The 22,581-nt window shown below is 37.4% G+C and overlaps 1 long non-coding RNA gene across 1 annotated transcript in view; it reads left to right on the top strand.

Annotated features, from left to right (window-relative positions):
• The window catches only part of LOC309500905, a 197,969-nt gene extending 177,142 nt beyond the window's left edge, over nt 1–20,827 (top strand). Inside the window, exon 2 of the long non-coding RNA XR_014206729.1 lies at nt 20,649–20,827. This is a non-coding gene — a long non-coding RNA (uncharacterized lncRNA). The remainder of the gene's footprint in view (nt 1–20,648) is intronic.
• The last annotated feature ends 1,754 nt before the right edge of the window (nt 20,828–22,581 follow it).

Genomic DNA, 22,581 nt, shown 5'->3' with positions numbered 1-22,581 from the left:
GCTGCAAAGAAGTCAACATTATGTTTACAGAGGTAAGAACAGTCAAATACATATATTGTTTGAGAAACTAAGTTTGTTTGCTGACTAGTGGTGGTGGCAGAGTGATCTGAAACGTTTAACATGAACGTGCTTGACGTCACATCCGCAGACAGCGCGGGAAAAATCCGACCCGACAGAAAATAGGAAAAATAGGATACAGGCTTATAGGTGCACCCACTGTGAGCTGACAAGGTGTCAGTATGCTCATCAGGAGATGTTTGTGTCATAAATGGTAAAATAAAAAGGCTATTGTTACGTTTATTTTGGGGAAAAAGTTGCATATAGCCTCTTTAACTAATGTTAACATATACAACCTTATTATATTAAATGTTACCTAATAATATATATATATATATATATATATAAACTAGGATGAAATAAGGATTGAAAATAAGAATAAAAATCAAATCATGCCACCTTGAGTCGCACACAGAAAATTGTAGGGTAGGAAAAAGTTGTTAGAAATTAAGAAATATGAAAAATTTATATATTTCACCTTTCTTGAAATGTGACTCATTTTCAAGAGAAGACATAAACAAACAGATACATCAGAGAACTGTAGGGGACAAGTGTTACTGACGTCAAATCCTCATAATTGATTCCACCTAATTAATAATTCCCGCTATGAGTAATCAGCACTGATCGCAGAGCTCACTGCACGAACACATGCAGCCCATTACTGCATTAAACAGGATGTGTGGGCTGGAAACTCAGTTTAATTTAACCTGCCCACTTCACAGAGATTTGATGAGGAAGGATTGAAGTTTGATTTAGTCACACAAGGAAGGTGTCAAAAGGGCTATATCTCAGTATATTGTCAATTACACAAATACGTGTTTTCTCTAGCAGTGGGTTTTAATGTTGGTTTCAAACACCTTGTTAAAATCCTATATATTTTTTTCGTGAATTTTATCCTCCAAATTAAAACATGAATTTCAATTAATCCTATAAAGTGTGACGAAATGGGGTCAATGTATGTTCAATGAACTGTATCTTTTTTTTCCAGGCCAGTTAGGGTGAAAAAGTAGCTTTGTAAATATGTAAAACATTTAATGCTTATTTTGTTGTTAAGGCCTTGATGTATGTGCCTATACAGATAAATAAATATACGAATGAGAGTATAACGATGGTTAAGATGCCTGCATATATATATATAGATATAGATATAGAGAGAGAGATATAGATATATATAGAGAGAGAGAGAGAGAGAGAGAGAGATATAGAGAGAGAGAGAGAGAGAGAGAGAGAGAGATAGAGATAGATATAGATATATATATATATATATATATATATATATATATATATATATATATAGAGAGAGAGAGAGAGAGAGAGAGAGAGAGAGAGAGAGAGAGAGAGAGAGAGAGAGAGAGAGAGAGAGAGAGGATGCATTAAATTGATCTAATTGATCATATGCTAAATAAATGCTCTACTCTGTTCATTCTATCCATCAAAGAATCCTGAAATAAATATAGCTGTCAGCAAGGGGTAGAAAGAAAGGCAGAAAATAAAAGAGCTGGATCTAACAGCAAGCAGCAAAATAAACTCAAAATTAAATTAAATGGAAACAAAGACACGGGAAACAGAACAAAACCTATACATTGACGAAATCTGACAAAAGCCCTATTCGCACTGGATTAGTATTATCTGGGGACCTTGTGTGATTTAGAAATTATTTTACTATCAAAAGCCTCCATTCTTCGCGTAAGATGGAAAAGCGCACAGGAAACAAAAACCTTGAAAAAATTATTTAGCGATTCGCACGGGACTAATATTATAACAGGACCTCGGTGTTCGGCAAAATATGGTAGGTCCTTTGCGGGGGAATTTTTTCTTGACAAATTACAGACATGGCCGATTCACACGGGATTAAGATCACAGACAACCTCCGCAATTATTACAAATTACTAGAGGTCACCAGGTAATACTAATCCAGTGCGAATAGGGCTAAAGACACAAACAGGGCTATAAATACACAGGGACACACTAGGGACTAAGCAAGATAATTAGCAAGACACAGGTGAGACACATGAGGGCAAATAAAAAACCATGGCAACAAGGGGGTATTCCAGAAAGAAAGTGTTACACACAGTTATGTGACATACCCGGGTATGTTTTTAAGTAAGCAGATAACCTCAACTTTCAGTTCCAAAAACAGAAGTAACATTCAGGGTAAGTAGCCATATCAACTTACTATCTGAACATAACCTGCTTTTTCTTAGAGTCCGTTTCCATGGTGACTCGTCGATTCGTCGCTCTGTTGAGAATGTCTTGTGTGTTAACTGTGAACATACTCTGGGTTGGCTGAACTCCCAGACGTGTTTTTAGTAAACAAGGTTTGGGTTAATCAACCGGGAGTTTAGCAACACAACTGATTTCAACATTGATGATAATATTAAGAACAATTTCTTAAAGGGATAGTTCACACAAAAATGAAAATTAGCCTATGATTTACTCACCCTGAAGCCATCCTAGGTGTATATGACATTCTTCTTTCAGACGAATACAATCGGAGTTATATAAAAAAATGTCCTGGCTCTTCCAAGCTTCATAATGGCAGTGAATGGCTGTATGTCTTTGGAAGTCCATCAAAGCGCATCTATTCATTATCAAAGTGCTCCACGCGTCTCCGGGGGTTAATAGAGGCCTTCTGAAGTGTAGCAATGCGTTTGTATAAGAAAAATATACATATTTAAAACTTTATCGACTAAAATAGTCTGCCTTCCGGCAGACGGCCGTACACATCGATATACGCAAAAAGAGTAACCCTTGAACTTGACGCACAACGTAATGACTGTATCCCTTTAAGCACCAAATCAGCATATCCAAATTATTTATGAAGGACCATGTGACACGAAAGGCCGGAGTAATGATGCTGAAAATATACAGGAATAAATTACATTTCAAAATATATTAAATTTGAACATTCATTTTCATTTGTAATAATATTGTAATAATGTTCCACAATATTACTGTTTTTACTGTATGTTTGATCAAATAAATTCGTTAGTAAGCACAGGCCTCTTTCAAAAACCAAAAACAAATCTTAACAATATATGATTATTTCTATTATTAACTCGCAGAAAGTGTGACAACTAGCCCATCACCTCTATATCTTGCTGTTGCTGTGCTAGCAAAAACTATTGTGCTTTCCCCAAGACAGGAGGCACTAATAAACATTGGCTTTTATGGTGTGATCTCAACTCTGTGAGACTTCAGCGCCTCCCTCTCCGCAGGACGCCTCCCAGCGTACCCTCATCACCAGCCAGGACCCCTGTAAGCACTGGGATCCAGTCAGCAATTCAGAGATACAGATCCAAGGCTTAAGAAAGTGAGGAATTAAATTATTCTGTGTTGTGGATGGTCTCCCAGGAGCACAATATGTGAAAGAAATTCAATCTATATTGTATCAATGTGGTTTGCTAATATGAGACTACATGCCTAAATATTTCATATAGTCATTTGAAGTGTTTTCACAATATTATTAGTAAAAAAAAAGTAGTATTATTTTGCTGTGATTTTGTTTGCATATTTGCAACAAACAGCGCAGGTCAACTGACAGGTCAACAAGCAGTGAAAAACTTTTAAAAAAATTGTTTTACTTGAATTCGTTTATAGGCGAGTGTTCGTTTTGAACCCTACACACGCACACACATCAGCACAAACAATAGCAATATCACAACTGTAAAAACACTTGAGATGGATAGAAAAATCCCACTTGACCCATAGTGTAGGCGGAGGGCGACATCTTATTAACGGATGATCCGTTATTAAGCATTCAGTCCGCTAAGTTGCAAATAAGACTTGAGTTTGTAGAGCTCTTAAAGCCTGGGGTCAATAAACGGGCTCTAATAAAGGACGAACGTTCTCCCCAATATATGCAGATCAGTCAGCATGTATATTTCAAGGAGGAGTGCACATCCTGAAATTGGCCCCCAAAAAAGAGGGAAGACTTTAATCACGGTCCTAAACTCTGAATGGTAAGAGTCAAGATCTAAGCGCAAAATCCCGTTTGCACCATAACCCCGGAGTGTGTCAAACATCTTCTTCTTCAAAAGCTCTGAAAACAAGTAATACAGTCTGTGATTGAGTCATTCATCCCTTTCAAAAAGAAATATTCAACCCCCTAAATAAAAAAAGAGCTCTGTTTCAACACAGTAGTAAAGAAAGATGGAGAAATGCAATGCCTTTGGGCAATTTCAATTAATCTCTTGATTTAAGGAAAGGGCTGGAGGGAAGGAATAAAACTCTTTAGAGTTTTTCAGCCTGGCCTCTTATCAAAGTGCAGTTTCAATATTCCTGCAAAAAAAGAGAAAGATATTAAATATGGACAGCTACACAGTCTCTTCTTATTAGTAGTTACATTATGATCTTCATTTAAATACTGTCCAGGTTTGATTCTTCTGATTTCCTCAAGCAGTATGAATGAACAATGGGTTTCTTATTATTTTAATTTTAGGAGAAAGGCTTAGTAAAAAGTTTTTGAATGTAGTTCATAATTTTGTTGTGGCACACCAGTGTTTCCCTGCACAACAGACACAGCACGAAACACGATATTTGATTCGTAAAAAAATTACTTTTGTAAACGGGTTCTTTTTAAAGTGTTATTCAAAAAGTTTCATAAAAACATGCCTGGAGCGTTGTTTAGCATTTTCTTGCAGGCAAAATCCTGTCACAGAAAGCTTCTTGGTTTGAAAGGGACTTCGATGTACCTTGATTACCTGCAAATTTTTGCTAAGGTGACTGCGTCTTTAGCGGTTCAAATCAGACTCACTCAGTCAGCAAAGCAGTTAAAGCCATTACTAAGTTCAAAACTGTCTTTATTGTGTTAAGTGACAGTGAGTTAGTCACTTGATGCCACCTACTGGTATTTGCATTACAAATCAGTGTGTTTTACTTCAAATAAAATAATAACAAATACCAGTTTGCAATAGAGTGATGCAGGTATGAAATTACTTATAGGCCAATCGGCCGTTAGCATCACGCTGATTCCCTCAACAAAAACCCAATAGGATTTTCCCAAAGGCTTTTGGATCATTGCTAAAAACAAGCTCTGTGATCAACAAAAGTTTATGATACTCACACGTTTTGTCCATCATGATTGTTACGATGAGGCAAGGACGAAGCAGAGAGAGAATCCATACGCAAAACTAATTTAATGAAACAAACAGGAACTCCAGGGCAAACAAAGGAACACAGAACTCAGGACAGGAACACGGAAACAGCTACAACGACCGACAAACAACAACTGAAGTACAGACGTTTATATACACAGGCAAACAAGCTAAACAAGATAACAAGGGGGTGTGGTTAATCAGAAACACCTGGGGAGACTAATAAACAAGAAAAACTACAAAGGACTACAAAACATGGCATAGGACAGGAAATAACAAAAGTCCACACAAGACAAGGGTGAACACAAGACAGGAATCATTACAGTGACTACGTTTACATGCAACCAATAACCCGTTCAAAACCGGGATATTAGCAATAACCCGGTCGCGCACGGCCATGTAAACACCGGCAAAAACCCGGATATGCTCATATCCCGGTTTTTAAAAACCCGGATATTATACCTGGGGTACCCCCTTTCTAACCCGAATATTTGGTCATGTAAACGCGTATCGGCATATCCCCATCAAAAGTGACATTGATTTGTGTTCTGCGCATGTTCTATTCGCAAGGAATCTTGGTCTTTTGAGTAGGGACGGCGCATACAGAAACCCGCGTGCAGTACACCGGAAGTAAACAAGAAGTAGAGGTAAACATGGCGAGACGCAGCACAGCACCACACTTTTGGAGCGAGGAGGAAAGCGCAAACAAAGGCGATCGCTATCTGCCCCGAACTATTCATTATCCGTGTGCTGCTGCTGTTGTTGTTGTCTTTGGATACAGGAAAAAAGAATCGGAAATGACGCATATTGCGTCTTGAAGTCCGTACGTCCAGACGCTAACCGCGCGTCGCCGTTTACATCGGGATATTGTAAATTCCATGTATACAGGAGTAACTCTCTCTGCTCACGCATGTAAACGCGTTATTCCGAATGTTTCAGAAACCCAAATAGTGACCTTAACCCGACCATAACCCGGATATTGGCTGCATGTAAACGTAGTCAATGATAATTATCACATATGAACACAACTTTTATGAATTTTGAAGCCTAAATGCAGCTGCCAGAAGTAAAAAGCTAAAGGTAGGCTATAAACGAACTACATCACGGTCCCATGAATTCAACATCACCATCACTAAGCTTCCAACAACTCTTTCAGTTTTTATCTAAAAACATTTTCCCGTTCTGGGTTCCAACGTTCTGTTGGAGTTAGAATAGTTTGTAAGAGCACAATTATAACCATAACAAGGCTGTAAATACGGACTTTGTAAATCCGTTTACCTTTTCGGTGTGATGGCGTTTAATCTCCTCGACTGCCTCTAGTCTCATTTAGCCACTTGTTAGCAACTGCCTTTTCAAGACACGTAACAGCTTAAAAAAAATCACTAGTGGAGTAATATTGATGTATTTTATGTCGTAGAATGAAACGTGAGAGTTTCTTGAGCTTGTGTTCACCACAGACCTGATTTCAGCCATTTAACATAAACCCCATTCAAAAAGAATAACTGGAAGCGAATGACATTGGAAGCCTCACACATTTAAGATGGCAGGATGTCAAATCACTTATTTGTGGGGTGCTCTTGCACCAGCTGAGCAACTGTCATTGAGATGAATGGGAATCAGGAATCAGTCTGGGCTGTCCGCCTCTCTGGGGGATTTATAGAGGCTTTGGGGCACTTGACCACAAGCCCATCTTAACTGCATTCTGACTCAGCTCATTCTTTTTCTTCCAGTGTGCAGCTCAGTTGATAGGTTCCAGTCCATGCGATCATGATCCTTAAATGGATATGGAGAAGATGAAAAAGTGTACGTCAAATGCTCACTCCCCCACCCCCTCAGGCAATGTCTTCTTTTATTCAATGAGGAACTTGGATGCACAAATCGCAGATGGGCTTTTCTTTATAACAGAACTGCACCTCAGATAGTTCTGCTGTTCACTCTGTACATGCTACCATTAGGAGATATCATTAGGAAGCATGGAATTAGCTTTCACTGTTATAACGCTGATTCTCAGCTCTATATTTCTTCACAACCTAACGAAAACTACCAATTCACAAAATTAACGGAATGCATAGCTGATATAAAAAATTGGATGACTAGTAATTTCCTACTACTAAGTTCTGAAAAAACTGAGATTCTAATTATTGGACAAAAAACTTCCTCATGTAATAACCTAGAATACTGTCTAACACTTGATGGCTGCTCTTTCAAGTCTTCGTCGTCGGTTAGGAACCTGGGTGTGCTCCTTGATACCAATCTTTCATTTGAAAGTCACATGTCTAGTAGCCTATCTGTAAAACCGCATTTTTCCATCTTTAAAATATATCTAAATTACAGCAGCTCGAGTTCTTACCAGAACCAGGAAGTATGACCATATTAGCCGGGTTCTGTCAACACTGCATTGGCTCCCTATTAAACATTGTATACATTTTAAAATATTACTGATTACTTACAAAGCACTAAATGGTTTAGCTCTGCAGTACTTGAGCAAGCTCTTAACGCATTATAGTCCTTCACGTCTATTGCGATCTCAAAATTCCGGCCAGTTGATAATACCTAGAATATTAAAATCAACTGCTGGCGGTAGATCCTTTTCCTATTTAGCACCAAAACTTTGGAACAGTCTTCCTACCATTGTCCGGGAAGCAGACACACTCTGTCAGTTCAAATCTAGACTAAAAACACATCTCTTTGACCTAGCATACACATAACACATTATAGACTTCTATAATTCAATGTTAGGCTGCATAGATTAGGTCAGCCGGAACCGGGAACACTTCCCATAAATCCCGATGTACTCGTTACATCATAAGAAGAATGGCATCTACGCTAATTTTAGTGTTTTTGTTTATCCCAAGGTTTTCCCGCAGCCTGCCAGATCCAGGCTGTATCCAGATCTGATGAAGGACCTGCGCCTGGACCCGATGTCATAGCGGAGTGCTAAAGTGCCAACTAGTTTCTCTTTATGGAGGATCCTTTTACCACTCTACATATAAAGCGTTGTCGGGAAAATGCCTGAAGTGATACAATTCTGTATCAAAATGTTAAGGCCAGACAAGTTGTTTTTTAAGGCTTGGTTTGTAGGGAATTACAAACCTGCACACATATTTTCAAACGCGCATACCAATAGACTGAACTCGTAATACGCATGTGCACGCCATCAGCGTTCTCACAGGTTTCGCGTGTAGGGTTTCCTGTTAAAACGGTGTTGTGTGAGCGGCCCCTAAGTTAATAACTAATGATCGTTGTGACGGAAGTGAATCAATCAAATGAACTTTAGCTGAAAAATAACTTTATTCAAGAACTGCTATAAAGCCAAAACAATCTCTGTTACTTTAAACTATCCTTGTATCTCTGTAAAGCCGCTTTGGAACAATCTACATTGTTAAAAGCGCTATATAAATGAAGATGACTTGACTTGATTTGATAGTCAAGTCAAGTCAAGTCAAGTCAAGTTTATTTGTATAGCGCTTTTCACAATACAGATTGTATCAAAGCAGCTTAACAGTATTAAATCAAAATAATACAACAAAGTTTGTTTCAGTGTTAGTGTATTATTATTTTAGGTTTAGAAAAATAATGGAACAATCGAAATACAAGATCAATATAAAAATAATTAAAAGAACAAAGATACATTAGGATCAAAATAATATGATCTTTCCATCATCAAAAACAATAATGTTTGAAACAAACTGTCACATCATCATATTGGGAAAAAAAAGTGCTGGCTTTCAAGTTATTTAGAAGTGTTCTTCTGATGAGAGGGAGTAGCATATGGTGTCATTTTTATCCATATGTTGTATTTCAGATCCGCTATTGGTTTTGAGAGCACGTTGTGCTCACAGTCGGTGGTGATATCATGTGTCCTTTGATCCTGCTACCAACCTCACCTGGATCCTACTGTACTATAGTCTGGTGTGTCATCAAAGCCGTTCACCTCTAGTGATCAACATTTCATCAAAGCAAAACTCTTCCAAGACCTGCCACAACCAGGTGATACTCAATAAAGTTTATGTGACACTTATGAGGGATATTTATTGTAAAATTCCAGACTTAAAATGTCTGTCATTTCCAACTAATCAAACTAATGGACTTTAAGACCTTCATAAGGACTAATGAAATCTTCAAATTATATTTTTTCCCATGTGAACAACAGTCACGAATCATAGAAGTCACGAATCAGGAAGTTAAATTAAATGAAATGTCGAGGATTTTAACTGTGACAAGATGATTGACAGGTCAGTTTACTGTGACAGGATGCGACACAGAGCAATCGTTAAAGATGCAATTGTATGACGTGATAGTATGTCCCAAAGCTTGTCTTGCTTCACACTCAAAAGGATCTACTTGTTCCTCACAAAAAGAGTACATACTTTTAGGGTGTAGTATTTAGGCGAATTGAGACGCAGCACAGGATTCTAAAACAAACACAGCCATGTTTAGATAGTAGCCTAACGTTGCTGGAGAAAGTATTCTTAAAGACCCCCTGTTTTAAAAATCACATTTTTAATGTTGTTTAAATGTCTATGTGGTGTTTTTATTATGCATTTAAGACAAATCACGTGCAAATTCATAAGTGAACACCATTGCTGAGTATTTTCTCCTTAAACTGCAGTGAACCAAAGCCAGTATCAAAAACCGGGTTTGAAATGACTGGTGTTTCTAATGTCACAAACTACCAGGTAACCAATCACGTCAACGTGCAGGATTTTGCATATCATTATAACTATGCTCTGAAGCTGGGGAATCTCAAGAGAAACCAGGTGCATTCCGGTAAATTTTCTGTTAAAATCGGCAATAAAGGCTATGCAGGTGAATTGATGATGAACTATATGTCTTTCTCCACTGACGTTCTAAGTTGTTAAAATATTTCTACACTGTAAAAAATTTCTAACCCTCCCAAATCAAAAATTTTAAGTGACCGATAACATCTACATTTTTCAATTGGCCCAAGTGAAATTCTTGTTGCAATAGTCTGTTAACATTGGCTCAATGAGAAATAATACGTCAGACTAATTAAAAAATGTAGATGTTATCGGTCACTTGAAAATTTTGACTTGGAGAGGTTAGAAATTTTTTACAGTGTACAGAGAGTTAAAATAACTGATTCAGAGTTAAAGTTAATGAGATACTTAAGTGATTAATTAAGTGATAATTGGGCATTAGTGATGAACACCTGCTGTCAACAAGCAGAATCACTGAAGGAAAGAGAAACAACAAGAATAGAAAAAAGAGAAACACAAGAACTAAAACTGACTTCCAGCCACAGCCTTAGATGAAATCAAATGAAGACAAAATACATTAAATCTTTCAAGTTCTCAGCAGAGAAGGATTAAACAACTACACAAACAGCATTACCAGCTTCACTTATTACTAACCAGTTTGACTTAATTGGTGTCATACGTCTACAGAAGGTCTTATTGAGAATTAACAGAGGTTTAGATGTGGACGATTTATTGAAAATGTTTGATTACCATTACGGCGATCAGTGTTTCATTTACTTGGGCAGTTTGACTCTTGGCTTTTTTGCGAGTTTGTTGTTTTTGTAACAGTTCTTTACCAAAACACGTAATTTGTTACAAAGAAAGCCAGAAACAAAGATGAGCAGGTGATACAGTTTTCCACAACAAAAAGTAGAAAAATGCACTTATCTCATCACTGTCCAAAAGTGGTTATTTGATGTTAATAGATTATATTCACTAACAATTCTCTCTTGCCACCAATCGGACTTTCTGAATTTTGGTTTTTAAAATACATTATGGGGGATTTTTTTTTTTTAAAGACAGACATCAAGAATCAGCATATGAATCTCAACAATGGTGACATGCTTCATGCCACAATGCATGCTGGGAGCCACAATAGTATAAAACTCATGGCTCCCAGGATGCATTGCGGCATGAAACATGTTACCATTGTTGAGATTCACATGCTGATTATTGACGTCTGTGTCTTTAAAAGATCAAATAAAATCCCCATCGAAACCGAGTTCGATTGCTGTATTCACACCTGCCCAAAAGGTCCGCACCAAGGGTGGAAACGAACTAGAGTTCGATTCAATCGAACCAAACAAGGCAGGTGCGAATACACCCTTAGATTTAGGTCTGGATTTCCAGGCTATTCCTTTCCAGTCATGTGCAGTGAATTCCAAGTTGTTTAACTATCATAAGCCTACATTAAAACATGATACAAACACTTAGGCCTTTATAATTCAAGATCATTATTGCCAATGTCCCATTTACCATTCCAGGACAACTGCGATCCTTACGGACACCCCAGTCAAGGCAGCTTTAGAAGGAACAGGAGCAGCGTCATCTGAAGAAGTCCTCCAAAGCACCAAAGAAGCACCTTCTCCATCCCCGCTGCCGCCGCCTCTGCTGCAGTCGCACCTGTCTCCGCCCCTGCCTCCACCCCAGCAGCAGTTGCTCTGTCTTTGAGGAAGCGCCGTCGTCCGAAGAAGCAACTCTTCTCCATCCCTGCCACTGCCGCTTTGCTGCAGTCGCTCCTGCCACCGCAAACACAGGTTCCCAGGAGGAGGAATGTGTGGTGTGTGGCGAGGCCTTTAATTCCTCCGTGCCTGGGGAAGTGTGGTTGCAGTGCCTGTTCTGCCTCCACTGGTCCCATGAGGCCTGCACCAATGGTGCACAGCATTACATCTGTGATCATTGTGACATGAATTAAACCTGTTCATGTTTATTTAGCCTATAGGCTACTGTTCATAGATGATTATTTAGCCTGTACTGTACTAGCCTTAGACTGTACTTCATAGATTCATATACTGTTCCTAGACTTGTGTTTCTTTTAATGCAAATTCATTTTCAATTACATTATCTCTTTAATAATCATCAATTGTCCATTCTTCAATCTTCAATAAATGTTATTTATCGTCTTCCGGTTGACCTCGTTTTCTTCATAATAACAGGCTATTCAACTAGCAAACACTCAATATGACTCAAGGAAGAAATGTAAGAAAATGAATTGATTTGGATTTGTCTGTCTTCGTCAAAATAGCCTATTAGAAAGATTACGCAAAATGCGCATAGGCTTATCGCCTATTGTTTGTTGGGCGACAGATCAAAAATGGTTAATATGAACCTTTAAATTAAAATAAATTACAAAATATGTTTGTAACAATATGTACATAAGTTACTTTTCAGGTATTGTTCATAAAAACAAGCATTAGATGAATAGTTGCCATTTAAACTGTTATGTTTCATCCGCCCCACCCCTGCACAACTACCGTTCAATGTAAATTTTTACTTAAATCATTCTATATTTGTACCGAATAACACATGATACTAAAAAAACACATATGTGAGTTGTTGATCACAATATATATATATATATATATATATATATATATATATATATATATATATATATTAGGGGTGGAACGGTACACAGAAGTCACGGTTCGGTTCATACCTCGGTTCAGACATCACGGTTCGGTACGAGTTCGGTACAATGGAGGGAAAAGCAAAACAAAAATGCAGAATTTTTTTTTATTGTGCATGTCTCAGGCTGTACCACCTAGTGTCATACAGTCTCTCCCCTGAGCTAGCTGCAACAGCCTGCCCTGAAGTGTGTAAAGTAAGATGTAAACAAAATCAGACAATCAGCTATAAAACTGAAAATAAAACATCTCTTATTTATGTGCGGACGCACGAGCAAAAGGATGCGCGCGGCAAAAATGTCATCATTGCGGTGTGGGCGGTCGTGCGCGTTGGGTGTGCAAGGCAACATTTCGCGTGGCGGTGTGCTGTGCACGGTTTTTTAGCGCGCACGGCTCCGCATCCGAAGACGCACGACTTAGAGGCGAATCTGGCCGAGCATGTACATCTCACAGCACCAGCACCCAGTTCTTGCGTCTAAATTAGTTGCTTAACGTACATTAACAAAATGAGCCTACAATAGCAGACATAAGCCCTTTAAATAAAAATAAATGGCAATGTTTTATAAAAAGGTTCACAAAACTAAATACAAATGTTTAGAAATTATGTAAGATAACGTTAATTTAGTTGTAGGTTACGTTCTCATGTCTATTTTTTTTTCTAATGTCACAAGGAATAATTTGGTTTCCTAACTCGATTCTTTTGTAGTGTGGTTTTGGTGTACTAAAGTGTTATTGTAGGCTACTAAAATAAACATTCACGAGTGTACCTTACTTCTCACCGCTGATTCCTGATGGACAGTTATACCGAGTCGCACCCTGTCGTTTCAAAGAATAGTACACCGGCAAACGCGAAGTATAAATGCCTCGTCCATTTGGGGAGGCGCGCGGTCTGTGGAGGCTCGCGCTACGGAGGCAGGTGAAAGTAAACAAACCTAGCTTAAGGCGGGGCTACAGATTAGGTGTCCCTAAAGAACCCACGTATCTAACAGTAGTTCCGCATTACATTAATTAATTTGCATGCGAGTTTTATTTATTTTTATACCGTGTATTCTCCGTGTACATTCATGCACCGAACCGTGACGCCCGTACCGATTCGGTTCAATACGAATACATGTTCCGTTCCACCCCTAATATATATATTATAATAATAATATATATCTCTGTAACCTTATCTTAGAAAACGACGTTTCTCTGAAAAGTGTTTCAACTGTCCCGGCTCTCCCCTACCAATGCAGGGCTCGACAATAAGGACTGCCCGATGGCCCAGGGCCAGGGTAAACGACACTCGGGACAGTTGACGGAACTGTCACTTGCCCAAGCGCTTGTATATCATCTATGATATCGTAATTGTTGATTTAACAATCTGATATTATCGAGTAAGTTCCCCACTTTACAAAAACACACCCATTGATTGCACGCATGTAATGTAGTCTTGTAGATTAGACGAGCGCGCCTGCACATTTAGAGTGTACGCATAACTGCATAAAAGTCTATTAAAATGCATTTAGAATGCCCCCAAATTCAAGATAAGGGGCAAAAATGCCACTGTGCCTTATATATTTATATAATTTAATATAGTTAACCAATATTACACGAACAGCATAGTTTTTCTCCAAATATCACCATGATTACAGATGAGACATTGATCTTATACAACGTACAGTTTAATAAACTAGTTACTTATTAAGTGACTTAACGTTACATTTTAGACATCAAATCGCCTGTTTAGCTCTATTCCGCCAACGAAAATACTTCCAAACAAAGTCCACAGCACTGTTTTGCGTCTCTGAGCAACACATTCAGCTTTTTGAACGAATCAGCTGAATCAATGATTCAATGACTCACTCATTAAAGTCGGCATGAAACGGAAGTTGAGATTGTCATTTTTTTCCTTGTTGTGACGTATATCCGAGTGAAACGGCTTCTGAAATTAGAGAAAAATGTAGGACGGGGCTTGATTTCGTTCTTCGGGAATTGATTGGATCGCTGGAGGTTGGGCGTTGCAAACAAAATGGAAGCAGATTTGAATGCCAGTTTACATTCAGTTGTGGAGGATTTCTCTCCAACGGACTCCCCACCGTTACCCTCCCATGAAGTATTTTTTATTGAGGAGCCCGGCGACGAGAACGAGGACGAGCAGCTAAATTTTCAGGCAGGAATCAGCCCATATTTATATGAGCCTCCCGCGAACCAAGATGAGTCAAGTCAAGTTATCAGTCAAGTTCACCATCGAGAGCATCTCGACTTGTCCGACAAGTAAATAACTAGATTTAGATAAGATAGATAGCCTACCATTCGGACACTTCGAGATGCTCTCGAGGGTGAACTTGACTGATAACTTGACTCAAAACGAGACAGACACCGATAGCCGCACCCTCATCGGCTCTGGCCGCACCCTTTCGCCATGGCACGTGACCGAAAGAGAAGAGAGGTCGTTTCGAGGGGGGAGGGAAGGGTAATGTATTTGATTAAAGATTATAAGGGTAAATGAATTTAAAAAAAATAATGAAGTGCACAGATAAATCATTTATAATAAACACTACAATATTACATATAAAAAGATTTGTCAAATTTGATTTCATGCCGACTTTAAGACAGTAAAATGCGTAGTTCCTGAATAAATCAGCCGTTTGAATGAATCAGTTGAATCTCAATGACTCACTCATTAAGTGTGACTTGCTGCCACCTCCTGGCGGGTTTAATTTCACATTTAAAGTATCTTTTCATTTTTTAAATAATTTCAAATAACGGTAGGCTATATAATGTTTTATATTTTCAACATTTCAAAACATTATTTATATGCACCTTTAACTGCTCTTCACTGATTAACTTTAATAAAGGTTGATTTAGTTATACATTAGATTACAATTTATGTACCTGAAAATCTCATGTTTAAACCTACATGAACCTGAAAAGCACTGTTTATATCATTCAAAATGTTTGTTCTGTTGTATTTATTTGTGCTATTGCTCGTAATTTGATTATGTGTTCCTATTTTATTACTTACTGTTTAAATTAGTTAATCTAGTAGGCCTAGCTTTTGGTGTCATAACCTTATTTATTATGGTTACATAGCCTATTTCCAAAATAACTAAAACAATACTAGGCTTATTTTATAGGTCTATTTTATTTTATTTTACAATTTTTTTGTTGTTGTAGGGCCAGTGAAAATTTTGGCAGGGCAAGTAACATTTTTAACCATTTTAAGAAAAAATCCTTAGTGTTGCATGAGCCCTGAGACATGGCTGCGTTTTCACTTGGCATTAACATGTGACCTGTATCCGGATGCACATTGAAATGACAATTGTAAATGTGCTGCTCCAGAGAGAACGTATTGTGATCTGTAAATGCAATCTCGCTATCGTATGATCAACTATGGTCAAGTAACAACTTATTTTGATCTAAGATTGAAGATTGCATCGATAGTAAAGTAGTTGTACTAATTACTGCTCTTTAATGTGATCTGTGTTGTTTTATTTCTTTGTTCTTTGTTTTATTTTTGTGTTCAGATTCTGCCGTTTTTAATATGCTTGCGCGCTCCTTTCAATCATGAAATTCGTCGAAATAATGATCTTAATCTTTTCATCATACAAGATTAATGTTGGGAATTTGTGATCGACTGTTAAATAAATCACAAACATTCTGTGCTGTGTGCACTGCCATAGATAGAGGCTAAAGTGTTGTAGGCCTACGCTACGAAGCCATTTGAAGCTTCTGCCTTTCAAACGCTTCTGCCTTTCAGACCTAATTAAAATATTGTGCGGTAAACAGAAATCCGATCGGTTATCCAGATACAGAGTCCACATAATGTGAACAAAAGTAAACGCGCCATGTCCTGATTGGCTAATGATCCGATCTGCTTCAAGCTGTTTGCAATGTGGAAATACGTTTTAAATTTACCACTTTATTAATTCCGCAAGGGACAATTACAGGGCGTCAAAACAAAACAAACTTATTTCAGACATAAACATAACACATAGCCAAATTAAAACACATAAAACAATCACATATTACAATATGCTTAAAATTCAATCACTCATTAAGACCTGTAACTAATTAAAAGCACATTAAGAGTCCTTTAAAAATTCAGATTACAAAGACGAATGGCCTCATGGCACAAAAGAAAACGTAGTGGTTGGTCATACTCTACCTGAAAGCATTATCAAAGTTCAAAATGATTTTTTTTTTTTTTTTTTTACGAAAATGGTTAAATTGTATCATACAGTACTTTTCAATAATAGTTTCATTGTTATGGTTTTACAAATTTGTATAATTTTTATTGATAGTCTGCTTTTTGCTTTCGGAGAGTTTGCTGGTTTAGAAAACATGCAAGGTGGTAAAAATGAGAACTAACATTTAATAATGGAGAACAGCTTTCCACCGCGAACTCACATTTAATAATGGAGAACACAGTTTTCCACCGAGACCTTTTGAACAACTTGTGAAACGAATAGGGTTTTTTTCCCCTTCTTTTTGGTAATGTTATTTGGTGTTCCCTGTTTGGTGGAACAGTGCAATCATTTCAGTGACTGTTAAGAAGTAATTCAGGGTCATTGTGAACAAAATGTGAAGGACATTCAATATCACAGGATAACCAGCTCTGAATATGGCTGTCACAGTGTCAGGCTCCATGCTGATGAAGTAACCAAAGCAATATGAACTTGAAACCTGTGTAAATGCAATATGTGTAGGTCTGGGAGGAGTAAGAGGCTGACCGTGACATGAGTGTCACATTCTTTACGAGTTCATAATGCTTAAGAAATATGTTTCACGAAAGCAGTTTGCACAATTTTAAACATACATTGCTGGGTTAACCCAGAGGAATCATCCCCATTCAAACATGGTCAAATTTATGGGATTGGACGGATGGATGGATGGATGGACGGACGGACGGATGGATCTAAGGAGAGAGAGATTAGTGGGAAATCTCTTAAAAAGGGGAAAACAAAGAACTTATTGCATAAAATTGCAGCACAGTCCAGACCGCTTACAGAGCTGAAGGGAGGAAGGTTAATTGACTCCGAGAATAGCCACTGTGAGCTTGTGTATAGGTAGGCTCGGATCCAGGCTCCATCTGGACTCAGCCAGCTTTAGCAGTGCTGCCTGTTACCAGCCTTCATTTGCTACTTAAATAGGCCCTAGATGATGCTTCAGTATAAAAGTGGCCATGGTGGAGTGTAATGTTGAAGTATCAGCTGTGCTATCAAACAGAAACAAATAACACTCAAATAGTATCCCACATCAAACGGAAATCAGGCACTTATGTATATTACCAGTTCCTTGCGTCTTTTGCACCCATGAGAAAGAGAACATCTTGATCTGAACATATTTAGCATGAGGAACAGAATGCAGAGCAGAGCTTTCTGGCTGCATGTTTACTTTAGTTACAAGTTCAAGTGAGCATCAAGGGTATTCAATCTAATCCAATCCTATTGAAAGACATTCAATCCCTTGTGGAGAATGTGATGACAACTTCATCTGAATATAATCATGTCACATCATCCATCATGTAACAGGATCACAAAAGAACCAACAATGCAAGAAGCTCTTCTGATGTGTGAAGTAATTCTAGCTTCTATTAAGACGTTTTCACAGTCAAAAAGCCCAAGTGTATCGGCTCTTTAAAAAAAACATTCAAAGGGATTTCATGGTGTCAAATGGACTGCAATCATACAAACAGGTCTGAATTCCAAAGCTAAAAAAAAAAAAAAAATAAAAAAAAAAATGCAGGTATAATCAAGGTGCCAGTGAAAAGCAGATTGAGTTATTGGTATTCCACATGCTTTACATTCCTTTAGTGATGCCAACAGAGGATGAAAGAAGCTATACAGAGGACGCCATGGACACATATGCTGTGAAATCTGGTATCTTACACTATGATCTGCCTCCTGAAAGATAGTTTGGCTCTAATATGCTTAAGTTCAGAGAAATCAAATCATTAAAAAATGAATCAAAGAACTCTAAAGTAAATTTTCTAAGCTCTAGTGTTGGTTTGGTTACTGTGTTTTGCCTTTGCACAGCAGTGTATGTTTTTTTTGTTAACTGAGAAAATAGGTCATTAATTAAATGGAAATTCGAAACTAATTCCTATTAGAAAGTAAAAACTCAGGACATTATATATTACTAGTTTTGTCCAATTAATTTTTTCAAATGAAAAATCTTATGGGTATTTCATCAATCTCAATCCCATAATGCAGTACAATCATGGCTATTTATCTATTTATTACAGGAATATTTTACATTGTGGGTTTTCTGAAGACATCACACCACATCAAGAAAAGCCCTTAGATTCTGAGATTGTCTACCAATGGCACTGTTTATTTTCTGATTAATTTGCATCTCTTTTATATTTCGCTTTTTACCATTAAAGCTTTTCAGAGCTTGTCTGTGTTGGATTGTCCTTGAATCACTTGTGATGATGTCAGTATATGTTCTAAGGATCTAAAAGGAAGGAGTAGGTTGTTATTAATTATAAAGGGTTTTGCTTTTCTAGCCTCAGCACATTTATTGTAACACAGAAAATTATTAGTATATTATCATTTATGCAAACATTTACTGTATGTGCTTGTATATTTGGGTTTCCAGAGACCCAAATCATTTATGTATAAAAATAATAATAGTAATTTTGAATTGACTTACATAATCAAAACCCAGTAGATAGATATCATTAAATCATCATTTCAGAGTTTTTTAAAGCAGCCTTAGGGTCTCGCAGACCCCAAACAGAACATGAGGCTTAACAGCAGTCATTCATATGCATTGCAGTGAAAGTCGGTATGATGATCATATGAAAATTTAATAAATACAGAAAAGTCCAAAAAATCCAACACAAGTGAGCTAAGGACTTTCACAAAACTTTTTGCTGAATCTAAGCACTAAATATTGTCAGAACGAGTTACTTCTGAATATACTGATGGCACTCTTTGTTTGGAGATTTATTTCGAGAGTGAAGCAGTAATGAACTGGAGTTATGACGTGAGAATATTTCCCTCAACATTCTGAAGTGCCTCTCACACCGACTTGATGTGCTGCAAGTCTTTCTCCACATCATAAGTATGCTTTCACCACAGACAGTAGGTTTCATCATCTACTCTGTCTTGTTTTTTCTTTCATGAAAGCGCTATGTTCATCAAATCTGAATGATGCTAACATGGTTTGAAGAGCCCAAACATCACTGTATAAGGCCTAATTACCACAAAAATAAACTAAATTAAAAAAGTGGTGACTATAGAGGAGTTGAGCTCTACTCTCCCTCTTGACATTTTGTTTTGCTTTGAGAAACACTTCACATGACAAAATAAAGAGGCAAGGCTAATCTTATTCAAACTAAAAAGTGTTGAATAGCTATAGATTCAAAATGTAAATTCACGGAAGTCTTCAGCTCGGACTAGATATGCCAGGAATAGATTTGTACTTATAAAATGTATAAACAGACATGTTAACCATTATACTGTATTATCTGTTTTTGACAGCTGAGAGCTGGGAAAGAAACTGTCAGTGCATCTTAATATCACTTTGCGAAAAGAAGGGTTTGGATATAATTCAAGGATTCCGTTCATATTAATGATTTTGTTTTCTTAAACAATTCCATAAACAGTTATTTTAGTTCTTTTCACTAAAAAGAACCGGCTCATACGAGTCATTAATTCTACACTGCTCGTATTGTCTGCTTTGCGTTGTTGGATTTAGTAGCGGTGTTGCATTGCCATGAAAGTGCGAGAAGCATTTTTTTTAACACACTGTCATGGCAATTCGTAATACATTGTAAAAAAAAAAATTATGATCAAAAAGTTATGACAACATATGTTTTTTTTACATTGCTTTAACTCAAAATAAGTTAAGCAATTTTCCACTTTTTTTTATGTTATACAAGATTCAACTTGTTTTTTTAAAGCTTTATTCCTTAACTTTTTTGGGTTAAAAATTATCCTAAATAAATTTGAGCAAGTACATAACCAGCCAGTGTTCAAAACTATCTGCTTGCCTTAGCTCGATTCAAAATGGTAAGCTTGTAATAATGTTTTTCATTCCAGTGGTACTGGTGGATTTCCGCGGGAAATTCGAGCATGTCTTTGCGCCATTACATCACATCTGTACACATAAAGAAGGTGTCTCGGCTAGTAGACTATATTGCGTGTGAGGATGTTGGAGGTGGAGATTTATAGCCTGTTCTCACAGCACTTGATATAATTAAACTCATCAATTTGATGGTGGATCCAGAAAGGTTCAAACGACAATCACCAGTGACAACTGGAGATTCACCCGTTGTAAAATGCAAAAGACTTCGTTTGGACTTGAGAGTAACTACAGAAAAAAAGAGACTGCAACCGGGCCGTGCGAAACCAAGGATAATATCGGAAGGGCATTAAATGTAGTCACGCAGTGCTGATGTTGTTAACATTAACAATTTGAGAACAAAGTATAATTTGCACGGTTTGACTTGATATGGTAAGTGATCGTTAGATTTAATTAGCGCGATTTACTGCAATGCTTTTTTCCCCTTAGTTGGTCAGAACAAAACTGGATGTTACTGACTTGTTCAGATGACATTTTCCGGTGAAAATTCTCATGTTGGTCATGCTTCCAAAAAGTAGAATCTGTGATTCCGAATGACAGTTTCCACACCGGCGCGGTGACTGACAGCCGCACATTCTCAAAACATTGGATTCACCCGCGCTGTGCCGTGCCGAGGCACAACCCACATAAAGTTGATAACTCCGCGAATAACTGCAATTGCAGATTTTGAACAGAGATGGCGACAAAGAGGAAAAACTACGGACTGCAGCTACGGATTGCAACTACGGACTGTCAGTTTTAATGTAATTTAAGTTGAAAAAGCTTAATCATCCAAGTTGATTGTTCTTACAAATTTAAGGCAGCAACTTTGTTTTTACAGTGTTTTGGTGAATTGGTAGCCAATGAGTACGAATTTGTAAAAAAAAAAAGAATCTAACTTGCATGTACGTATTCGTAATATCTGCTTATGCCCCACTGACTATAGGTTTAGCGCTGAGGTTTAGCTTACTTTTTTAATAAAAATCGTATGTTTCCGTTACAAATGCATTGTACGGATTCATACAGAATTGCCATTTTATAAAAAAGTTTTCATATGAGATCTGGTTACTTTTTTATACTTTATAAAAACACTGCTAATTTGCCAAATTCACACAATATGTGACCCTGGATCACAAAACCAGTCACAGTTATGGCAATAGCCAACAATACATTGCACGGGTCAAAATTATCGATTTTTCTTTTATGCCAAAAATCATTAGGATATTAGGTAAAGATCATGTTCCATGAATATATGTTTTTAAATTTCCTACCGTAAATATATAAAACATTTATTTTTGTGAGTGAATGCACCACAATCGCGAACATAAATGGACAACGTTAAAGGCGATTTTCTCAATGTTTAATTTTTTTTGCACCCTCAGATTCCAGATTTTCAAATAGTTGTATCTTGGCCAAATATTGTCATATCCTAAAAAAATCTGGGCCCGGTTTCCCGATAACGTTGTCTCTTAGCGCGCTACGAAGACTCGTAAGGTATAACTATAACTTAAAGGGGTGGTTCGGGATTTTTGACATCGGACCTCATTTTTAAGTCAGCCTGGTTGTTATTCATCAGTGGAGACATTTAAAAAAAAAATTCTCCGTTGAGAGAATAATGTTAGAAATCAAACTTACCTTTCATCACATTGCATTAGTTATAATTTGTTCCCTGTAATCATAAGCCTTGTCTACAGCAGCAGCGGAGTGATATTGATTACCTAGGCAACCGAGTGAGCCGGTACACACATGACGCAAGTGTATTTACCTGCCGCTTCTGTTCTGTTTACTTTTTGCCGCATTACTAACCGGAGCAAAGTAAAATTCCGCAGCTTCTGAGAAACTAGTTCCTTTGGGATCATTGAGATGAAAGGTAAGTTTGATTTCTAACATTATTCTCTCAACGGACATATACATCGATAGTCTAGTGTTATAATTGATTTGCGTTTGGTGCACTGTGGAGTGGGTAAAACGGTTTTTAATGGCTGG

Source organism: Leuciscus leuciscus, assembly GCF_965113295.1.
Source record: "Leuciscus leuciscus genome assembly, chromosome: 6".
NCBI classification, from domain to species: Eukaryota; Metazoa; Chordata; class Actinopteri; order Cypriniformes; family Leuciscidae; genus Leuciscus; species Leuciscus leuciscus.
The sequence above is the reverse complement of the archived record's forward strand: the minus strand, read 5'-3'. Positions and strand labels throughout refer to the sequence as shown.